The following is a 23,947-nucleotide window of genomic DNA, read 5'->3' as shown; positions in this document are numbered from 1 at the left end:
CTAACATCACACTTAATGATGAGAAACATGAAGCTACGAGAAGGAACAAGACATAGATACCCACTCTTGCCACTGCCTTTCAAAACTGTAGCGCATGTCCTAGCTAATGTAATAAGATGATAACATGCAATAGAAACTATAGGGACTGAGATGGAAGAAATAAAATTGTCTTGTCTTCACAGATGATGTAAGTAGAATCCTAAAGAATCAACAAAAATACTCCTGAACTAGTAAGTGATTATAGAAGGTTGCAGAATGCAGGTTAATATACAAAAGCCAATGACTTTTCTATATTCAAGAAATGAACAAGTTGAATTTGAATTAAAAACACAATACCATTTACATTAGCAGCTAAAAAATGGAAGAGGTATAAATCTAGTAAAATATGAAAAAGATCTATATGAGGAAAACTACAAAACTCTGACGAGAGCTATCAAAGAACGAAGTAAATGGAGAGATACACCATGTTCATGGATAGGAAGACTCAATATTTTCAGATATTGTCTTCTCAATTTGATTGATAGATTCGCTGCAGTCACAATCAAAATCCCAGCAGCTTATTTTGTAGATATCAACAAACTGATTCTAAAGAATAGCCAATTCAATATTGAAGGGCAAGAACAAAGAGTACTAAACTTCATGATTCACTATAAAACTACGTTAATCAGGATACTGTGGTTTTAGAGAAAGAATAGACAAATAGATCCATGGACTATGACAGAGAGCCCAGAAATAGACCTATATATAAAATCAACTGATCTTCAATCAAGAAACAAAAGCAATACAACAGAGCAAGGATAGTCTTTTCAACAAATGGTGCTGTAACAAATGGACATCCATATGCAAAAAAAAAAAAAAAGGCAGCAGCTAGACACAGACCTTACACCTTTTATTTTTTTTTAAAGATTTTATTTATTTATTTGAGAGACAGAGAGAGAGAGTGAGAGCACAGAGGGAGAGTGAGAGAGAGAAGCAGACTCCTCGCTGAGCAGAGAGCCTGATGTGGGACTCAATCCCAGGACCCTGAGATCATGACCTAAGCCTAAGGCAGATGATTAACTGACTGAGCCACCCAGGTGCCCCGACCTTACACCTTTTGGAAAAATTAAATCAAAATAGATGATAGACCTAGATGTAAAATGCAAAACTATAAAACTTGAGGAAGACATTATAGGAGAAAACCTAGATGACACTGGGTATGCTGATACTGTTTTAGATACAACACTAAAAACACAATCTATGAAAGAAATAATTTATAAGCTGGACTTCATTAAAATTAAAACTTCCACTCTGCAGAAGACTGTGTCAAGAGTTAGAAGACAAGCCACAGACTGGAAGAAAATATTTGCCATAGACATATCTGATAAAAGACTGATACCCATTATATACAAAAAACACTTAAAACTCAATAATAAGAAAATGAACAACCCAATTTAAAAGGAGACCAAAAAAAAAAAAAAACCTAAAGAAACATCTAAGAACATGTATAAATGGCAAGTAAGCATATGAAAACATGTTCCACGTATGCCATTAGGGAACTTCAAGTTAAAACAACAATGAGATACCACTACACACCTATTAGAATGGCCACAACCCAAAACACTGACAATACCAAATTCTGGTGAGGATAGGCAGCTCTCATAATTGTTGGTGAGAGTGCAAAATGTTACAGGCACTTTGGAAGATAGTTTGGCAGGCTCTTACAAACCTAAACAGACTCTTATGATATGATTCATCAATCATACTCCTTGGTATTGAACCAAATGAACGGAAAACTTATGTCCACACAAAAACCAGCACATGGGTATTTATAACAATTTTATTTATAATTGCCAAAACTGGGAAGCAATCAAGATGTCCTTCAGTAACTGAATAAATTGCGGTACATCAAAATAATGGGATGTTATTCAGCATTAAAAAGAAATAAACTATCTAGACATGAAAAGACATTAAAGCAACTTAAATGCTTAAAAGAAGCCAATATGAAAAGGCTATACATGGTATGATTCCAACTACTTAACACTCCAGAAAAGGCAAGACTATGGGGATGGCAATGGGATTAGTGTTTGCCAGAGGTCGGGGGAGAAGGCAGGATAAATAGGAAGAGAACAGAGGATTTTTTGAGCATGAAACTTTCTGTATGATACTATAATGTTGGTACATGTCAAAATACACCTGTCAAAACCCAAAGAGTGTAGGATACAAAGAGTGAACTGTAATGTAAACTATGGACTTTGAATGAAAATGATGTGTCAATGTTGGTTCATCAGTTGTTAACAAATGTACCACTCTGGTGAGGTGTGTTGATAATGGGGTAGGCTGTGCATGTATGGGAAAAGGAGGTATATGGGAACTCCCGTATTTTCCATTCAATTTTTCTGTGTACCCAGAACTGTACTAAAAAAATATTTGTTAATTTTTAAAAATGGCCAAAGGATTTAAATAATTTCTCTAAAGATATACAAATGACCACCAAGCCCTGAAAAGATGCTCAACCTCACCAATTATTAGGCAAATGCAAATTAAAACCACAAGATACTGATATACACCCATTAGGATGACGGCCATCAAAAACAAAACAAAAGAAAAACAGAAAATAACAATTGTTGGCAAGGAAATGGATAAATTAGAACCCTTGGGCATTGCTGGTAGAACTGTAAAATGGTGCAACCACTATGGAAAACAGTGTGATGATTCCTCAAAAAATTAAAAATGGAATTACATATGATCCAGCAATTCCACATCTGCATACATACCCCCAAAGAATCAAAAGCAGGGTCTCAAGGAGATACTTGTACACCCATGTTCATAGCACTATTCACAACAACCAAAAGGTATAAGCAACCCAAGTGTCCACTGATGGATGAAGGAATAAACAAAATGCAGTATATACATATGATGGAATATTATCTGTCTTAAAAAGGAAAGAAATTCTGACATATGGTACAACATCGATGAAACTTAAGGATATTTTACTAAGTAAAATAAGCCAGTCACAAAGAGACAAATACTGTATGATTCCACATATACAAGTTGCCTACAGTAGTCAAATGCATACACAGCCCACGGGTGGTTGTGAGGGGCTTAAGGATAGGAAGAATGGGGAGTTGTTTTTTAATGGGTATAGAGCCATAGTTCTGCAAGATGAAAGGGTTCTGGAGTTCTGGAGATTGGTTGCACAACAGTATGAATGTACTTAACACTTCAGAAGTATACACTTAAAAATCGTTATGATGACCCTTTAAAAATTAAGGAACACATCCCCATCACTAAGAAGGTTGGCCTTTAGAGTCACTTAGACCCATGTAGTGGCTGGAGAACTTGGATAAGTCACTCATTTCTCTAAATCTGGCTCTTCATATACAAAAGTAGATGATAATGCCTTCTCTTAGGGGTTTTGGGCACATCAAATAAAATATTTAAACATCTTAGGACAATACTTGCACATAATCAACATTCAATACATGATGGTGGTGGGATAAGCTAGACACACAAGCTTGAGGAAGATTCAAAGGAAACAGGCCTTTCCCTTCAGGAGTTTACCCCTGCATTATCATGCAAAGCCAACATATTAACACCTTTTTACTATACTTCCTTAAGAGTTTTTAAGGCATGATGTGTTTTCTAAATTTCAAATTTAGAAACAAGGATAAAAAACAGCTTCCTCAGGTCAAGGAAAATGATCTTCGCAGAAAAGAAATCCTAACCCCAAGATTTGGGGCCAACAGTCTCTCTTAACTTTTTCAAAGTCATTGCAACAACCTACCTGCACTCTTAAAACAGCCAGGCAGCACCTGTCTCACACGGCAGGCTGCCTTTCTTTGGTCTACTGATAGGCTCATCTGTGGACCCAAACCTATCTGGAGCGCCAGACCGACTCTGAGATAAGAACCATTTTCACAGTTCTCAATCTCTCCCCACATTAGTCTGACCCCAGTCTGACTCCCTCAGACTCTCCTGCACCATGATGGCCACTGGACACGACTTACTCCCTCCAGACCTCCCTCTGTCTACGCCATTGCTGACAATGGACTCCACACTGCTCTCAGACTCAGTCCTGAAGCAGGGGGACAGATAGGAGCCCCGCATCGCAGCCACCACAGGACTGCTATGATCCTCCCTAGTATGCGCTGACTTGTGCATGCCCTGTTCATGGACATGGGCTTCTTTATTGGCTCTGTCCTGAGGTGCCGTGTCAGCAACTGCCCAGGTTCATCTGACCATAAATCCCAATCCTGTAGCGGAGGTCTATGGCTATATTAGCATCCATGCCTTAAAGCAGCACAAATGTATTCTCTTATAGTTCTGGAGGTCAAAGTCCAAAATAAGTTTTATGCGTTTTAAGGTATCAGCAGGGCAGGTTGATTCTGTGTAGACGGCAGATACTGGAAGGAGCAAGGGACTGGATTCTCCCTTAGAAACTCTGGAGGGAGGCAGGGTGGCTCTCCTGACACCTTGATTCTGGCCCAGTGATACTGATTTTGGATGTCTGGTCTCCAGAACATGGGAGAATACATTCCTGTTGTTTTAAGCCACATAGTTTGTGGTTATTTGTTACAGCAGCCACAGTAAAATCTGACATAATGTCCAGGTGGAAGGAATCCAGATGTGTAGTTTTGATATGTGAGCCATGATATTTTGGGGAGTGGGGGTGGAGGAAGGCCTGGATATTTTTAAGTGTGGTCTCCGAAGCAGCACATTGGTATCATTGGAGAGTTTATTAGCAACATAGCAGCTCAGGTCCCATTCCCAGACCTAATGAATCTGAATCCACATATGAGTAGGAATCCCAGATGCACGTGAACGTTTGAGGCCCATACCCTAGAGAATTACAGAGCAACCAGACAGGAGGAACCTGGATATGTGGAAGCCCTCACAGAGCTACCCAACCCCTGGAGCATGTCCCAGCTCAGACCCTTACATAGGAGAAATGTTTCATTTAAGTCATTTTTAATTTAGACTGCTAAAATAGCTAAACCAATATCCTAACTCATACATCATCTGTATGCCAGGCAATGCACAAATGGCTCAGAGTTCTTAACACTCAAAACGTACATATAAGGCAGGCAAGTCTTTCATTTCACATGCACATGTAAAATAATATTCCCTACCACAAAATGCTGCTATTTAACTAAAACCATGATTTGACTACTCAGAAGAGCTATACTGATTCTTCTCTTGGGGGATTATGGCTAATCATTTTCAGGCTTTACTCCTTTCTCTAGGCTAGCCACAGAAACCATACCTTCAAGTCATACAGTCTCTCCTTCATGTATTATAAGCTTTTCATTCTTCATACAGTATAATAGGCCAGTTAGACTTGGAGGCAACATTTTACAATATTTCACTCGTTTGGATTGGATTAGTTAAGGGAAAAAGGCCATCTATGGGTTCTGCAAAACTACCTTTGTCATAAAGGTAGTATAAGTGTGGTATCCATATAAGTATGGATTTGTTTATGGACTTTTATTCCACTGGTCTATTTTGCTTCAATACCACACATCTCCATACTGTAATTTTAAATCTTGATACCATGGTAGTTTAAGTTCCCCAACTCTGTTCTTTTCCAAGATTATCTTGACCAGGAGTTGGCAAATCAAATCAACAGTGGGACTAACAATGGGATTTTGCAAATAAAGTCTTTTTGGAAAACAGCCATTTCTTCTCATTTTCATATTGTTTATGACTGTTCCCTGGTTACAGTGGCAGGGTTGGGCCATTGTAATACGGACATTCCGGTCCACAAAGCTTAAGATAATCACATCTGATATCTGGATGACATGTGGATCCTTTGCATTCCCATATAAATTTTACAGTTACTTTTTTTTAAGGTGTAGAAAGAGAATTAGAGATATTGTGTAGGATTGCATTGAATGTACAGATCATTTTAGGGGAGACTTCACTTGTTGCTTTATTGACTATCCCAGTCCATGGATATGGTACATCCCTTTTTTTAAGATTTTTTGTTTATCTTTATTTTTATTATATTATGTTCAGTTAGCCAGCATATAATACATCATAAGTTTTTGATGTAAGATATTTGATTTCCCTTAGCAACATATTTTTCTTTACATTCTGCAAATCTTTTGTTATTCGTTTTCTTGGTGTTTTATTTCCAATACTGTTGTATATGCATTTAAACTTTTTCATTTTCTAATGTTTTGTTACTTGTACATAGAAATACAATTGGTTTGTATATAGACTTTGGTGAATATTTTTATCAAAACAGGTGTTGACTTTATCAAGTGTTTTGCCTGCATTTGTTGAAATAATCATATGGGTTTTCTTTATGCAGTTAATGAAGTGAACATATTAAATTTGCTAATGTTAATTCAATCTTTCATTCTTAGAAAAGATCCCACTTGGTCATGATGTATCACACTTTTATATATGGCTGGATTTTATTTGCTAACATTTAGTTTGGAATTTTTTGCTTCTATGTTCATAAGAGATATTGTCCTTTATAATTCTGCTTTCCTCTAATGTCTTTGTCAGATTTTGTGTTCAGAATATGTTAGCTTCATAAAATGAGTTGGGAAGTGCTCTTTCCTTTCCTCTTCTCTCCAAGACTTTGTGTAATATTAGTATATGTTTACCTCTTAAATATTTGGGAAAAATCACAAATGAAGCCATCCGGGCCTGAAATTTTCTTTGTGTGATGGTTTAATTTAAATAAATTCAATTTCTTTAATATATATATAGGACTACTCAGACTTTGTTTCTTCTTGTGGGTGTTTTGGTAAACTGTATTTTTCAAAAATTTTATTCCTGTCATTTACATTTTCAAATGTATTGCCTTCATGTTTTCCAAATATCCTTTTATTATCTTTCTAATATCTGTAGAATTTATAGTGTTATCTCCTCTCCATCTGTGCCTTATTTTCTTGAACACCTTTTCCAGGTGCTTAAAATTTTATAGTCTTTTTAAAGAACCAGCTTTTAGTTTTATGAATACTCTTTGTTAAATATTTCTTTTCCATTTAACTATTATCTTTTATTTCTTCATTTCTATTTTCTTTGGGTTTAATTTTCTGTTTTCTAATTTCTTGAAATGGATACATATTTTCACTGCTTTACCTGCATCCCACACAGTTTAATATACTTTTATCATTCATTTAATATTATATCCTAATCGCTATTTCTTCTTTGGGCTGGATGCTTGGGTTGTTAAAATGTGTTTTCTTTAATTTCCAAACTTTGGGGGATTTATTAGCTATCCTTTATGCTACTGATCTCTAGTTAACTCTACTGTGGTAAGAGTATATACTTTGAATGTTAATAATCCTTTGAAGTTCATAAAGGTTACTTTGTGACCTAGAAAATGGCAAGTTTTGGTAAATGATACATTTTCACTTGAAAAGAATACGTATTTCTCAGTTCTGGGCATAATTTTCTACATATGTCAATAGAAGTTGTTGAGTTCAAATCTTTTATGTCTTAACTGATGTTCTGTCTGTTCCAACGAATACTGAAATAAGTGCGTTAAACTCTCCCAATATGATTGCAGATATGTATATTTCTCCCTCCCATTCAGTTCAATGAATTTTGCTTTGTATATTTTGATGTGGTCTTATTATGCTCATATTCATCTATAATAATTATGTATTTCTGGTAGATAAACCCAATATATCATCTATGAAATGTTCTACTTTATCTCCAGTAATGAATCTTGCCTTAAAGTATACTTTAATATTAGTGTAACCACAGCACTTTTTTCAGTTAGTGTTTGCATGATATGTCTTTTTCTATCCTTTTGCTTTCAAACTTTTATTCTTAGATTTAATAGGTTTCTTGTAAGTTACACACATTTTTATATTAACAATCATTGTTCTTTGAGTGTTTTATCTTTTTCATTTAATATTTACTAATGCACTTGTTTTAAAATCCATCATCTTGGGATGCCTGGGTGGCTCAGTCAGCTGAATGGCTGCCTTCAGCTCGGGTCATGATCCCAGGGTCCTGGGATTGAGCCCCGCATCAGGCTCCCTGCCCAGCGGGGAGTCTGTTTCTCCCCCTCCCTCTCCTTCTGCTACTCCCCCTGCTGTGTGCTCTTTCTCTCTGTCAAATGGATAAATACAATCTTAAAAAAATTTTTTTTAAATAAATAAATCATCATCTTATTCTTTGTCCTCTATTTGACCTAACCTGTACATGTTCCTTATTTCTCTTTTCTTACCTTATTTTGGATTAAAGAAGTATTTTCATTACTCATTACACCCTTTTATTACCTTGTTAGCTATAATATATTCTTTGGTTTTTTTACTGAAGTATAACTGACATACAATGTTAGAGTAGTTTGAAGTGTACAACATATTGATTCAAGAATTCTATACATTACTCAATGCTCACTATGATAAATTATATCTTTTATTATTCATTTAATGGTTACCCTAGAAATTATAAGACATCTTCACTTAGTTTTATTGATTTCTTCCACTTTTTTTTATTGCTATATATTTCAATATTTTAAATAGCAAACATATTTTAAAACTCACAAGACATTATTTAATATATTTATAAAGAAAATATCCATTTAGCCTCCTTATTGTTTGTATTTTGCACTGCTTTTCATTCCTTTCTGCATTTGGGGATTTCTGTTTAGTGCTATACATTTCCTTTTACCAAAAGAATTCTATTAGTGTTCTTTTAATACAGATCTGCTTATAACCTGTTATCCATTTTTGTCTGAATATATATGTTTTCATTTTGGAAATACATGTTTTGTTAGGTACAGAATTCTAGGTAGATATTTTCTTTCAATACATCAAAGATGTCCTATTGTATTCTGGCTTCCATTTTTCTATAGAGATGTCATTTGTAAGCCTCACTATTACTCCTTGGAAGGAAATGAATCTTACCCTATGGATTTTCTCTTTATGTATTCTGTTGCTGTTGTCAGTTTTACTATGGTGTGTCTAAGTATGGTTTTCTCCATATATGATGTTTGGGATTTATAGAGATTCTTGAATCTATAGCTTGGTACCTTTTACCCACTTTATAAAATTCTGGTAGTTATTTCTTTTAATACTGATTCATTCTATATTATCTCTCTTCTTCTACTGGACTTGTTATGCAACTGATACATCTTTTCATGAGTCCCATCAGTCCTTTATGTCTTTTTCCATATTTGCCCACCTTATTTCCTGTTTTAGTTTTTTTAATTGACCTATCTCCCAGTTCACTAATCTAGTCTTCAATGCTCTTTAATCATCTCTTAAATCCATATATTGCTATCTTAATTTCACTTTTTGTATTTTCAGATATAAAATATCCATTTATTTTTATGGATTCCATTTATCTCCTGAGTTTTTTATATATTTTTCTTCCTACAACATATCATAGTTATTTCAGAATCTCTAATAATTCCAATATCTGGATTTCTTTTGGATACTTATATTTTGTTTTTCCTTCTTTGTTTTTAGTCATTGTTTATGTCTTTATGTCTTCTGATTTGCCTTAAAAAAAACCAGAAAACTAGGTCCCCAACACTGTATTTCAAACAGAGAAAATTGCAGGTTCTTGCTAATGTCATTGTCCTTCAGAATTAATGTACATTTCCTTCTAGCAGTAATTTACCATGGAAAATATCTTAATATGGTCAATAATTTGAAGCAAGGTTGTAGTCTTTATGAGACCGGTCTATTTCAGGTTTGCCCTTAGTTCTAGGATATGTTTTTAGGGGTCTGGAGTATTATACAAAACCCTATATCTGGGCAGACTTCAAACTTAAACCTTTGTCTCTCTATCCCCATAAAACTGCAGTCTTTTGGCTGTCCCTTATAAACTGAAGACAGAAGCAATGCTGCATGTTTCCTTCTGTCAGGTATCTTGGTCCCTTAAATCTTGAATGCCTTGGTAGTTCTGTTATATCTTCAAATAGATCCTTTAAAAATGTTTAAACAGCTCTTCTAGCTGTTCTCAGTAAGACAAGTAATTAGAGCCAGAAGAAAAACACTCACCCCTAGACTTTTCAGACCTGTACCTCAGCTTTTCTTTTGTTTGTTTGTTTGTTTTCAAATTCAGAGTTTCTGTAGTACAATTTATCCAAAAACTATCCCTTTGATCTCCTGCATAGAAATACACTTTCTGGCTTGATGGGGATAGAAGCTAGGGGTTCAATATCGCTGTTGAAGGAATTTTAACTAGTTGCTCTGATGTCAGCACCATTTGTTAAACACCCTTGCCCCCACCTCCCACACCACACACACACGTGCGTGCACGCACACACACACACACACACACTTTTATGATACTAGGAGTCTCCAAGCCTGTGTTTTTCCAGAGTTCTGCAAAGAGAGTCTGCTTACTTCTTATAGTTTTCTCCTCCCACACAGGCATTGGGCTGTAGCTTCCTCTACTCTGCTAAGGCAGTTACCACTTCTTTATCAATTTGCATGATTATAAAAATGCATTGAAATCTCTCATCCTTTATTTTTTTTAAAGATTTTATTTATTTATTTATTTGAGAGAGCGAGGATGAGAGAGAGAGAGAGAGAGAGAGAGAGAGCACATGAGAGGGGGAAGGGTCAGAGGGAGAAGCAGACTCCCTGCTGAGCAAGAAGCCCGATGTGGGACTCGATCCCGGGACTTCAGGATCATGACCCGAGCCGAAAGCAGTCGCTTAACCGTCTGAACCACCCAGGCGCCCTCTCATCCTTTAATATATCTTTCTCTGTTCCCTTTGCCCTTATGGTTTATACCTACTTTTGTGGTCATTTTCTTGAGTTTTGGGACAGAAAAGAAGTAAGTGCGAGTGATTTGCCACGTTATCTAGACATCCTCTACATGGTATTTTATAAAACAATGTAACTAGGTAGGCATTATCCATGGTAACAATGCAAGCAACTTGGTCAGACAGTGCTCTCTTACATCTGGGCCATTTCATGTATCTATTTGGAAAAGAAGTTTCCCAGTAAATATTTAAGTTTACAACCCTTGCTGCAATAGAATTAGAAGTAGTATACTTCCAAGTCTCTTTTTCTCTCCTCAAAAGATATGTTCCCTCGCCCCACCTCTTTTTTTTTTTTAAAAAAAGCACAGAGGTAGAAAGAGAGGGAAATAGGGTGATGAAGAATACTGGATCTGGGATTTCAAAGTCAGAACACAGTTAACCTTCTACTTAAAAATTATTAGCGATTTATAGTTGGAAAGTTCCTATCTGAGGGAAGAGTTCCAAACTTACTGCAATCTTTGGTCAAGATTTTTCAAGCTCTGTTTACTAAACAGTATGGGTAACATGGAATGTTTGAATCATAAAATATTAGAAATGGAAGGAATTTAGAAGTCATCTTAGTTTGAATTCCTTGTTTTAAGTATGAATAAACTGACCCTTAACAAAAGTTAAGTGTTTTGCCCAAAGTCAGTCAGCTAGAAGTGTGACACAACAGATAAAAGCCCTATGAGTGACAGAGAACTGGATTTTAAACCCAGCCCTGCAAATTATTACTTCTGAGACCTCGGTCAATTAACATCCTTCTTGGAGCATCAATATTCTCATTTGTAAAATTGGAATAATAATGGCACTTAGGGTAGCAGTAAAATTGAAAGGAGAGGTTATGTTTTTAAACAGTTATTATTTGGTTTATTATAGTAACACCAGTACATATTAGTTATTATTGGCAATTATAGTTGGCCAGTGGTGAAACCAAGAGTCGAACTAAGATGACCCCTGACTCTCAATTCAAAAACGTTCCAAATACTGTTAGTACTTTCCTCAGGAGGTATTCCTGAAGTTTATGTTCTGTGCAATCTTGCTTGCTTCTGTCACTTTCTGTGTCCCAACTCCTGTTTAATTATGATATAATAATGGGGTCAATGTTTGGCCCATGGCAAGTACACATTAAGTTTTCAGTGAAATGAATTCTTTTGAGACTCAATGGACAACACTTATTGCATGTAGTAAACTCCTCTCAGCAGAACACGGCAACGTTTTTATGAAGAAAGTAACTAAATGAATGCCACTTAAGAAAGTAGGCCCCGGGGCACCAGGGTGGCTCAGATGGTTAAGCATCTGCTTTCAGCTCAGGTCTTGATCTCCAGGTCCTGGGATAGAGCCCCATTTTGGACTCCCAGCTCAGCGGGGAGTCTGCTTCTCCTTCTCCCTCTGCCTCTCCTGCTTGTGCTTTCTCTCTCTGTCTCAAATGAATAAATAATATCTTAAAAAAAAAAAAGAAAAAAAAGTAGGCCCCCCCAAATCTTATAAAATGTCGGAATTGTAAATTGGTACAATTTTTGGGGAGGTAAATTTTACAGCAGATACTCAGATTTTAAAATGAGCATAAATCCAGAACACTTTAAGAAAATAATATAATTTATAATGTAAAACATAGGATAAAACATATATAAAATATAAATAATAAGAATATCTAATAAGAAAAAGGATGTTTATCTTAGTATTAATTACAATATTAATTTTTGGAAAAAATGACTAACAATAGGGAATTTGTGAAATTTATTTATATTGTGGATACTATGTGTCAGTTAAAAATTCTGTTGTAGGGGTGGAGCAAGATGGCAGAGGAGTAGGACACCTAGATTTCATCTGCTCTCAGGAATTCAGCTGAATAGGGATCAAACCATTCTGAACACCTACGAACTCAACAGGAGACCGAAGAGGAGAGTAGCAACAACTCTCTGAGCAGAGAAGCGACCACTTACTGGAAGACAAAATGACAAGACGAAAAAAATCACCTCAGCCAAAAGAACAAGAGGTAGTACCATCAGCCAGGGACCTACTCAATATGGACATTAGTATGATGTCGGACCTAGAGTTCAGAATGATGACTTTAAAGATACTAGCTGGGCTTGAAAAAAGCGTGGAAGTTATTAGAGAAACTCTTTCTGGAGAAATAAAAGAACTCAAATCTAACCAAGTCGAAATCAAAAAGGCTATTGATGAGGTGCAATCAAAAATGGGGGCACTAACAGCTAGGATAAATGAGGCGGAAGAGAGAATCAGTGATACAGAAGACCAAGTGATGGAAAATAAAGAGGCTGAGAAAAAGAGAAACAACTACAGGATCACGTGGGCAGAATTCGAGAGATAAGCGATACGATAAGATTAAACAACATTAGAATAATTGGGATCCCAGAAGAAGAAGAAAGAGAGAGAGGGGCAGAAGGTATACTGGAGCAAATAATAGCAGAGAACTTCCCTAATGTGAGGAAGGAAACAGGCATCAAAATCCAGGAGGCACAGAGAACCCCTCTCAAAACCAATAATAATAGGTCAACACCCCGACATCTAATAGTAAAACTTACGAGTCTCAGAGACAAAGAGAAAATCCTGAAAGCAGCTTAGGAGAAGAGATATGTGACCTACAATGGTAGAAATATTAGATTGGCAACAGACCTATCCACAGAGACCTGGCAGGCCAGAAAGGACTGGCAAGATATATTCAGAGAACTAAATGAGAAAAATATGCAGCCAAGAATACTATATGCAGCTAGGCTGTCATTGAAAATAGAAGGAGAGATAAAAAGCTTCCAGGACAAACAAAAAGTAAAGGAATTTGCAAACACGAAACCAGCCCTCCAAGAAATATTGAAAGGGGACCTCTAAGCAAAGAGAGCCTAAAAGCAGCATAGATCAGAAAGGAACACAGACAATATACAGTAACAGTCACCTTACAGGCCATACAATGGCACTAAATTCATACCTTTCAATAGTTACCCTGAATGTAAATGGGCTAAATGCCCCAATCAAAAGACACAGGCTATCAGATTGGATTAAAAAACAAGACCCATCCATATGCTGTCTGCAAGAGACTCATTTTAGACCCAAAGACACCCCCACATTGAAAGTGAGGGGGTGGAAAACCATTTACCATGCTAATGGACACCAAAAGAAAGCTGGGGTGGCAATCCTTATATCAGACAAATTAGATTTTAAAACAAAGACTGTAATAAGAGATGAGGAAGGACACCATATCCTACTTAAAGGATCTATCCAACAAGAAGATCTAACAATTGTAAATATCTATGCCCCTAATATGGGAGCAGCCAATTATATAAGGCAATTAATAACAAAAGCAAAGAAACACATTAACAACAATACAATAATAGTGGGGCACTTTAACACCCCCCTGACTGAAATGGACAGATCATCTAAGCAAAAGATCAACAAGGAAATAAAGACTTTAAATGACACCCTGGACCAAATGGACTTCACAGACATATTCAGAACATTCCATCCCAAAGCAACGGAATACACATTCTTCTCTAGTGCCCATGGAACATTCTCCAGAATTGATCACATCCTAGGTCACAAATCAGGTCTCAACCGGTACCAAAAGACTGGGATCATTCCCTGCATATTTTCAGACCACAATGCTTTGAAACTAGAACTCAATCACAAGAAGAAAGTCGGAAAGAACTCAAATACATGGAGGCTAAAGACCATCCTACTAAGGAATGAATGGGTCAACCAGGAAATTAAAGAAGAATTAAAAAAATTCATGGAAACCAATGAAAATGAAAACACAACTGTCCAAAATCTTTGGGATACAGCAAAGGCAGTCCTGAGAGGAAAGTATATAGCAATACAAGCCTTTCTCAAGAAACAAGAAAGGTCTCAAATACACAACCTAACCCTACACCTAAAGGAGCTGGAGAAAGAACAGCAAATAAAGCCTGAACCCAGCAGGAGAAGAGAAATAATAAAAATGAGAGCAGAAATCAATGAAATAGAAACCAAAAGAACAGTAGAACAGATCAACGAAACTAGGAGCTGGTTCTTTGAAAGAATTAACAAGATTGATAAACCCCTGGCCAGACTTATCAAAAAGAAAAGAGAAATGACCCAATTCAACAAAATCATGAATGAAAGACGAGAGATCACAACCAACACCAAAGACATACAAACAATTATAAGAACATATTATGAGCAACTCTATGTCAGCAAATTAGATAACCTGGAAGAAATGGATGCATTCCTAGAATGTATCAACTACCAAAACTGAACCAGGAAGAAATAGAAAACCTGAACAGACCTATAACCACTAAGGAAATTGAAGCAGTCATCAAAAATCTCCCAAGAAACAAAAGCCCGGAGCCAGATGGCTTCCCAGGGGAATTCTACCAGACATTTAAAGAAGAATTAATACCTATTCTCCTGAAACTGTTCCAAAAAATAGAAATGGAAGGAAAACTTCCAAACTCATTTTATGAGGCCAGCATTACCTTGATCCCAAAACCAGACAAAGACCCCAACAAAAAGGAGAACTACAGACCAATATCCTTGATGAACATGGATGCAAAAATTCTCACCAAAATACTAGCCAATAGGATCCAACAGTACATTAAAAGGATTATGTACCATGACCAAGTGGGATTTATCCCTGGGCTGCAAAGTTGGTTCAACATCCGCAAATCAATCAACGTAATACAATACATTAACAAAAGAAAGAACAAGAATCATATGATCCTCTCAATAGACGCAGAAAAAACATTTGACAAAGCACAGCCTCCTTTCTTGATCAAAACTCTTCAGAGTATAGGGATAGAGGGTACATACCTCAATATCATAAAAGCCATCTATGAAAAACCTACAGCCAATATCACTCTCAATGGGGAAAAGCTGAGAGCTTTTCCCCTAAGGTCAGGAACGCGGCAGGGATGTCCACTCTCATCACTGCTATTCAACATAGTATTGGAAGTCCTAGCCACAGCAATCAGACAACAAAAAGAAATCAAAGGCATCCAAATCGGCAAAGAGGAAGTCAAACTCTCACTCTTTGCAGATGATATGATACTGTATGTGGAAAACCCAAAAGACTCCACCCCAAAACTGCTAGAACTCATACAGGAATTCAGCCAAGTAGCAGGCTATAAAATCAATGCACAGAAATCAGTGGCATTCCTATACACCAACAATAAGACAGAAGAGAGACAAATCAAGGAGTCGATCCCATTTACAATTGCACCCAAAACCATAAGATACCTAGGAATAAATTTAACCAAAGAGGCAAAGGATCTGTACTCAGAAAACTATAAAACACTCATTAAAGAAATTGAGGAAGACACAAAGAAATGGAAAAATGTTCCATGCTCATGGATTGGGAGAACCAACACTATGAAGATGTCAATGCTACCTAGAGCAATCTACACATTCAATGCAATCCCCATCAAAATACCACCCACTTTATTCAAAGAAATGGAACAAATAATCCTAAAATTTGTATGGAACCAGAAGAGACCTCGAATAGCCAGAGGAATATTGAAAAAGAAAAGCAAAGCTGGCAGCATCACAATTCCGGACTTCCAGCTCTATTACAAAGCTGTCATCATCCAGACAGTATGGTACTGGCACAAAAACAGACACATAGATCAATGGAACAGAATCGAGAGCCCAAAAATGGACCCTCAACTCTATGGTCAACTAATCTTTGACAAAGCAGGAAAGAATGTCCAATGGCAAAAAGACAGTCTCTTCAACAAATGGTGTTCGGAAAATTGGACAGCCACATGCAGAAGAATGAAACGGGACCATTTCCTTACACCACACACAAAAATAGACTCCAAATGGTTGAAAGACCTAAACGTGAGACAGGAGTCCATCAAAATCCTAAAGGAGAACACAGGCAGCCACCTCTTCGACCTCAGCCGCAGCAACTTCTTCCTAGAAACATCGCCAAAGGCAAGGGAAGCAAGGGCAAAAATGAACTCTTGGGATTTCATCAAGATAAAAAGCTTTTGCACAGCAAAAGAAACAGTCCACAAAACCAAAAGACAACCGATAGAATGGGAGAAAATATTTGCAAATAACCTATCAGATAAAGGGCTAGTAACCAAAATCTATAAAGAACTTATCAAACTCAACACCCAAAGAACAAATAATCCAATCAAGAAATGGGCAGAAGACGTGAACAGACATTTTTCCAAAGAAGACATCCAAATGGCCAACAGACTCATGAAAAAGTGCTCAACATCGCTCAGCATCAGGGAAATCCAAATCAAAACCTCAATGAGCTACCATCTCACACCAGTCAGAATGGCTAAAATTAACAAGTCAGGAAACGACAGATGTTGGCGGGGATGCGGAGAAAGGGGAAGCCTCCTACACTGTTGGTGGGAATGCAATCTGGCGCAACCACTCTGGAAAACAGTATGGAGGTTCCTCAAGCAGTTGAAAATAGAGCTACCATACGATCCAGCAATTGCACTACTGGCTATTTACCCCAAAGATACAAATGTAGGGATCCAAAGGGGTATGTGCACCCCAATGTTTATAGCAGCAATGTCCACAATAGCCAACCTGTGGAAAGAGCCAAGATGTCCATCGACAGATGAATGGATAAAGAAGAGGTGGTATATATACACAATGGAATATTATGCAGCCATCAAATGAACGAGATCTTGCCATTTGCAACGACGTGGATGGAACTGGAGGGTGTTATGCTGAGTGAAATAAGTCCATCAGAGAAAGACATGTATCATATGACCTCAGTGATATGGAGAATTCTTAATCTCAGGAAACAAACAGTGTTGCTGGAGTGGTGGGGGGTGGGAGGGATGGGGTTGCTGGGTGATAGACATTGGGGAGGGTATGTGCTATGGTGAGCGCTGTGAATTGTGCAAGACTGTTGAATCACAGATCTGTACTTCTGAAACAAATAACGCAATATATTTTAAGAAAAAAGAAAAAGAAGATAGCAGGAGGGGAAGAATGAAGGGGAGTAAGTTGGAGGGGGAGACGAACCATGAGAGACGATGGACTCTGAAAAACAAACTGAGGGTTCTTGAGGGGAGGGGGGTGGGGGATGGGTTAGCCTGGTGATGGGTATTAAAGAGGGCACAGTCTGGATGGAGCACTGTGTGTTATGCACAAACAATGAATCATGGAACACTACATCAAAAACTAATGATGTAATATATGGTGATTAACATAGCAATAAAAAAATTTAAAAAAATTCTGTTGTATTACAATGTTTAATCATATAATTTATTATTTAATAAAAAGACTAAGTTATCAAAAAGTTACTTACTATATGGTTCCAACTTAGTGAATATAATCAACCTCTCTCCCTCTCTCTGATCTGAACTGCTTTACCACTTGTGGTATTAATAAGGCAGCATTTATTTTTAATATTTAAATGATTTTCCAATACTAAATATTACCTAATTCTCAGAGACTCATTATCTCTCTCCAAAGCTCCCCACTCATTGACTATTGTCAAGTGTTGTTGCCTGTAAAAACACGTGGCCCACAATACCTAACAAGTTGGTGTACTACCCCCTCTCACCCATATGTATGTTCTTCCAAGGCAGTTTCCTAAAAACTGTTCCTGTCTTTCCACTATTGTATGCCCAGGATGTAGCACAAAAGGAAATAAAACAGTATTTTCTAAGGTCTGAAGGTAGCAATAGAAAGGATGTTCTGTTGGTCAGTTGGGTAGCTGTTTTCTAGGTAGGCTTATACCAGGTTTTCTCCTATGCCTGTGGTTAGGGGGAAGGTAGAGAGGGGCTGAGCTGGAGACTGAATGATCTAGAACAGTCTCATTCATAAGTTCAGGGCCTGACAGCTGTCAACAGGGTAACGGAGGCAACTGCATGTTGCACATCATCCAGCAGGCTAGCCAAGAAGTCTTAAACGGCAGCAAAGATCCAAGGGTAGCGAGAAAGGTAAAGCCCCAATATATAAGCAGTTTTCAAGTTTGTTTATATGAAATTCGCTATGTTATCATTGGCCAAAGCAAGCCACACAGTGAAACCCAGAGGCAGTATGAGGAGACTATCCCAGGGATTTGATAAATCGAGGTACGAACATATTTCTTCCTAGGAGGAAGAAAATTTGGCTTTTTGGCAAATTTTCCCACCCATTATACCTTCACTCTTAGTTACTGCTTTTCCAGCAATAAAAACAATTAAATTATGCTTCCTGGGAGTCCTTAAACCGTCACACACATATACCTCCTACGCACATGCATACACACACTCTAATTACAGAAGCATGTACATACACAGTGGTCATCACCCTTCCTCAACACCAAGACTCACTAGAACTCAAAATACAGTTTGAAATTTCTGAGCAATCATACACATTCACCCACAGAAAGACAATATAGCTTAGTAGTTAGCAATATGGGCTCCAGAGTCAGATGGCCTGGGTTGCATTTTGGCTTCACCCCTTACAGGCTCTATGACCTTGAACAAAGGAAGTAACTGCTCTGTGCCTTAATTTCCTCATTTGTGAAATGGTGATGATAAGAGTGCTGAGGAATAATGGAGTTCTGAGGAATAATGAGTTTGTAGAGCACTTGCAAGAGTAGGTTCTCAATAAACAAGGCTAGTATCATCAGTCTTCCAAGTGGGGACAGGGAAGAGCCACAGGGTCTCAGCAGAGCAGCTGAGAGGTGATACCAGCTTCTGCTGAGGCAGATGGCTGAGAAGCTCCTGTTTTTCTCAACACTGAGTAAAGTTTCCGGTAGCTGCATTATTTTTCAGGCTTTTAGAGAACACTTTCTGAGCCCTGAGCTAGAAACTCAGCCCCTGCAGTTCCTGACACTGTATCACAGACACCTAAGAGGTTTTGCAAAAGTAATGACAGAGGTTTCTCCTTCCTCCTTCCTAAAGTGAAGTTCATTTGCCTCACAAAGAGTTGCTACAGTTTCAACACCTCTTTTTAGAAGTCTCCTGTGGCAAGCAACAGGATTACTGCTTGTTTTTATTTCCCAAAACCTTATTTGCTTACTAAGTGTCATGCCTATTTCCAACCATTTTACAAATATTAACTCATTCAATCTTTATAATAACCCTTTGGAGTAGGTTCAATTATTATCTCCATGTTACAGCCAGGAAAACCGAGGCACAGGCAAATCATATAGCCTGCCCAAGGTCAGCTGGTAGAGCAGCAGAGCTGGGACTCAAACCTAGGCAGTCGAAGCCAGAATCTCTGCTTTTAACTACTAACCTGTGCTGCCTTTCTCAGTGGAAGGTTATTATTTATTAAGCCATCCCTACGTGTCTGTGTCAAGCAAAGGGCTTGTCATTCATTGTGTCATTTAATTCTTACAAAAAAGTATTATTATCCCTTTCTCAAGATTGCTTTGGCAATTCAGGGTATCTTGTAGCTCCGTACTTAGGATTATTTGCTCTATTTCTGTGAAAAATACCATTGGAATTTTGATAGGGATTACACTGAATTTCCAGATTGCTTTGGGTAGTATGGACATTTTAACAATACTAATTCTTCCCATCTATGAACATGGAATAAATTTCCATTTATTTGTGTCTTCTTCCATTTCTTTTTAAAGATTTTTATTTGTCAGAGAGAGAGAAAGAGACAGACAGACAGAAAGAGAGCATAAGCAGGGGGAGAGGCAGGCAGAGGGAGAAGCAGGCTTCCCGCTGAGCAGGGAGCCCGATGTGGGACTCGATCCCAGGACCCTGGGATCATGACCTGAGCCCAAGGCAGACGCTTAACCGACTGAGCCACCCAGGCGCGCCATTCTTCCATTTCTTTCATTTGTAGTTTTCAATATACAGGTCTGTCACCTCCCTGGTTAAATTTATTCCCAGGTATTTTTATTCTTTTTGATGCAATTGTAAATGGGATTATTTTCTTAATTTTTTTTAATAATCTGTTTTTAGTGTAAAGAAATGTAACAGATTTGTGGGTATGGATTTTGTGTCCTAAAACTTTACTGAATTCGTTTATTAGTTCTAACATTTTTTCATGGAGTCTTTAGGGTTTTCTATATCATGCCATCTGCAAATAGTGGCAGTTTTATTTTTCCCTTTCCAGTTTGGATGCCTTTTCTTTTTCTTGCTTAATTGCTCTTACTAGAACTTCAAATACTATGTTGAGTAAAAGTGATTAAGAGTGGTCATCCTCGTCTTGCTCCTGATCTTAGAGGAGAAGATTTTTGCTTTTCACCATTAAATATGATGTTAGCTGTGGCCTTATTATACATCAAGGTATGTTCCCTCTATACGCACTTCGTTGAAAGTTTTTATCATCGATGGATGTTGAATTTTTTCAAGTGCCTTTTCTATATCTGAGATATGATTCTCATCCTCATTTTGTTAGTGTGGTGTATCACACTGACTGATTTGCAGTTGTTAAGCCATCCTTGCATCCCTGGAATAAATCCCACTTGATCATGGTGTATGAGCCTTTCAGTGTATTGTTGAAATCAGTTTGGTAACATTTTGTTGAAGACTTTTGTACCTACGCTCATCAGGGATATTGGCCTATAATTTTGTTTTTTTTGTGTGTGTGGTATCTTTGCCTGGTTTTGGTATCATGGTAATGTTGGCCTCATAAAATGTGTTTGGAAGAGTTTCCCCTTGTTCTATTTTTGGAAAAGCTTGAGAAAGATGGTATCAATTCTTTGAGTGTTTGGTATAATTCACCAGTGAAGCCATCTGGTCCTGGACCTTGTTTATTGGGAGGTTTCTGATTACAGATTCAGTCTCCTTGCTAGGAATCAGTAGTTCACATTTCCTATTTCATCATGATTCAGACTTGGTAGGTTGTAGGTTTCTAGGAATGTATTCATTTCTTCTAGGTTGTCCAATTCGTTGGCATGTAATTGTTCACAGTAGTGTCTTATGATTCTTTGTATTTCTGTGGTATCAGCTGTAACATGTCTTTCATATCTGATTTTGTTTGAGTCTTGTCTCTTTTTTGACTTGGTAAGTCTAGCTAAAGGTTTGTCTAAATATGCTTATCTTTTCAAAGAACCAGCTTTTAGTTTCACTTATCTTTTCTCTTGTTCTTTTAGTCTCTATTTCATTTATTTCCTTTCTAATACATTTCTAGATGTGGAAGCTGAAGTTGATTGAGTTTCAGTGACTTGGCCATGCTTCTGTAGGTGATTAGTAACAGAACAATGTCTATTGTTGTAAGGCACACACTATCTCACTTCCCACAAAAGTATTTGATAACTAAAAAGCATTGTGATACAGGCCCTTGCTCCCCGTGTGAATCATACCACTCTCCTCCTTACTTTTTCTGGATTTGACTAAATCAAGCTGCATTTAGTTTCCAGGAAAACTCATTTAATGAAAATATTAAGGTATGAGAATAGGCACCTGATTTTATATTTACTGTACCTCATTCATTCACTTATTTCCCACGGATTTGCTTAGAGCTGACTCTATGCCAGGAACTGCTTGTGTTTGATCAGATTGGTGTGCCAAAGACACAAAACCACAGAGCTCTTTTGTTTAGTGGTGATTGCAAACATGGCTCCTAAGACACACACCTCTGGGTGCAACAGCCCTAGTTAATTCTTCCCCAACACATCTGCTTGTGTTTGTGCACTTATTCAGGGTGGTCACTGGCTTCAGACTCCTGAAGGACACACGTCAGAAGGGGTGAGTGAGGTTAAGTTCTCCCTGGATTTAAAAGAGCCTTGGTTGATACCTGCTAGGAAGATTTACCTTGCCCGCTCAGGCCACTATGCTGTAAATCCCTCTTCTGTAGCCAGTTGCAAATTTCATAGGCATTTAAATGTGCTGTCCACTCCTGGAGAATAATTACAGCTATTTAATTGTATTCATAATTTAGCATACACCTGAAAAATATGCTGTGAAATATCGGGGGTATCCTTTAATACTGGTGTTCCATTTACAAACTGTCACATTTATAAAGCGTCTTTAATCTTCTAGGGTCTGCTAGAATTTTTTATTACAGTCTGCTTTGTGCTTTAAATATTAAAAGATTCGGCAATACTTCAAAAGGTGATAATGCCTGATGCTCTGATGGAGCTTAAACCTCACCAGCTAAATATATTGAGGAATGTTCAGTGGCCCTGGCTTAATTAAACATGCATGTGTATTTTCAAATGCAATATTTTCTGCTTGTTAGGTTTCTGACAAACCTCCAAACAGGTCCAGGTGGAACAAAGCATGTAAACAGGCTTGTGAATGGAGCTTAAAGCACTCAAATTAGCACCTTCCCTCAATTAATATGCAAATCTTGGAATCGCTGCATTTGATAATGCCATTGAATACTATTTGCAGCTTAACAGTGGATCTCGGTCATTTCATTTCTCTAAAACATGTCCAGTCTAATTATGTGCAAAGACATCGGTGACGGCTTTTTAGCCAATGAGATGGTATCTGTCCCTAGTAACTCACTCTTCTCTCTAGAACATAGCATACATTACAAGGCAGTGGCGGGCTTTAAATGTACCATTTGTTTTCATTATATAGCACTTAAAAGGTAGCCTTCTACTAATTCAGCATGCCATGGTAAGGCAGCCAGATTCTTCGTAAGCCCTGAGACCAAATTACCTATGGTGGCGGGTACTTGAAAATTACTTAAGCACCTTTCACAATTAAAACAAAAAATGCAGGAAAGCAAACTCTGTCTATATTATTTCAAAAAGAAATCTCCACTTGGCATTTGCCACACTTCAGGTTTCTCTGAAAAACATGTCTCAAAGAAATGGCATTTTTGTTTTCAAATGTGTACGTTTAAGTTTTTGTCACCAGAAATGAAATATTAAGCTCAGATTTTCAACCCAAGACTTCGAGACAGCTTCTCATAGAGTCATATAATATTGCCTAATATTAAAATCCCCAAATAAATAACACTTTGAATAGCTGCTCATCTATTTGGAAATATTACTAAAGCTACCCAAATAGAGATTGGCAGTGGCTTGAAAAAGAGAACAAGATGTTTTACAGATGAGCAGAAAGACTGGCTCTGAATGATTCAATCGGCTGTAGAATCAACATGTAACAACTGCTGGACTAGAAAAAAACACAGTAAAAATATACGTGGAGGCTTCCAATAAAAGTTCAATTATTATGCTATAATAGGGAAGCTTGTGCAAAAAATTTTTTTTTGAATAAAAAAGGTCTGTAAGATCCGAGGCAATATTAGAGCAATTTTCTAGGTGAGGCAGTGCTAGTGGGATATGACAGGTGAGGTATTGTTATTATAATACCTAAGGCAAAGCAGCAACCACACAAAATGATAGACAAACCTGAATTA

The sequence above is a fragment of the Callorhinus ursinus genome, unplaced genomic scaffold (genome assembly GCF_003265705.2).
Source record: "Callorhinus ursinus isolate GAN/ISIS: 27379988/994484 unplaced genomic scaffold, GSC_fseal_2.0 scaffold9, whole genome shotgun sequence".
Classification (NCBI taxonomy): domain Eukaryota; kingdom Metazoa; phylum Chordata; class Mammalia; order Carnivora; family Otariidae; genus Callorhinus; species Callorhinus ursinus.
This window is presented reverse-complemented; position numbering follows the sequence as displayed.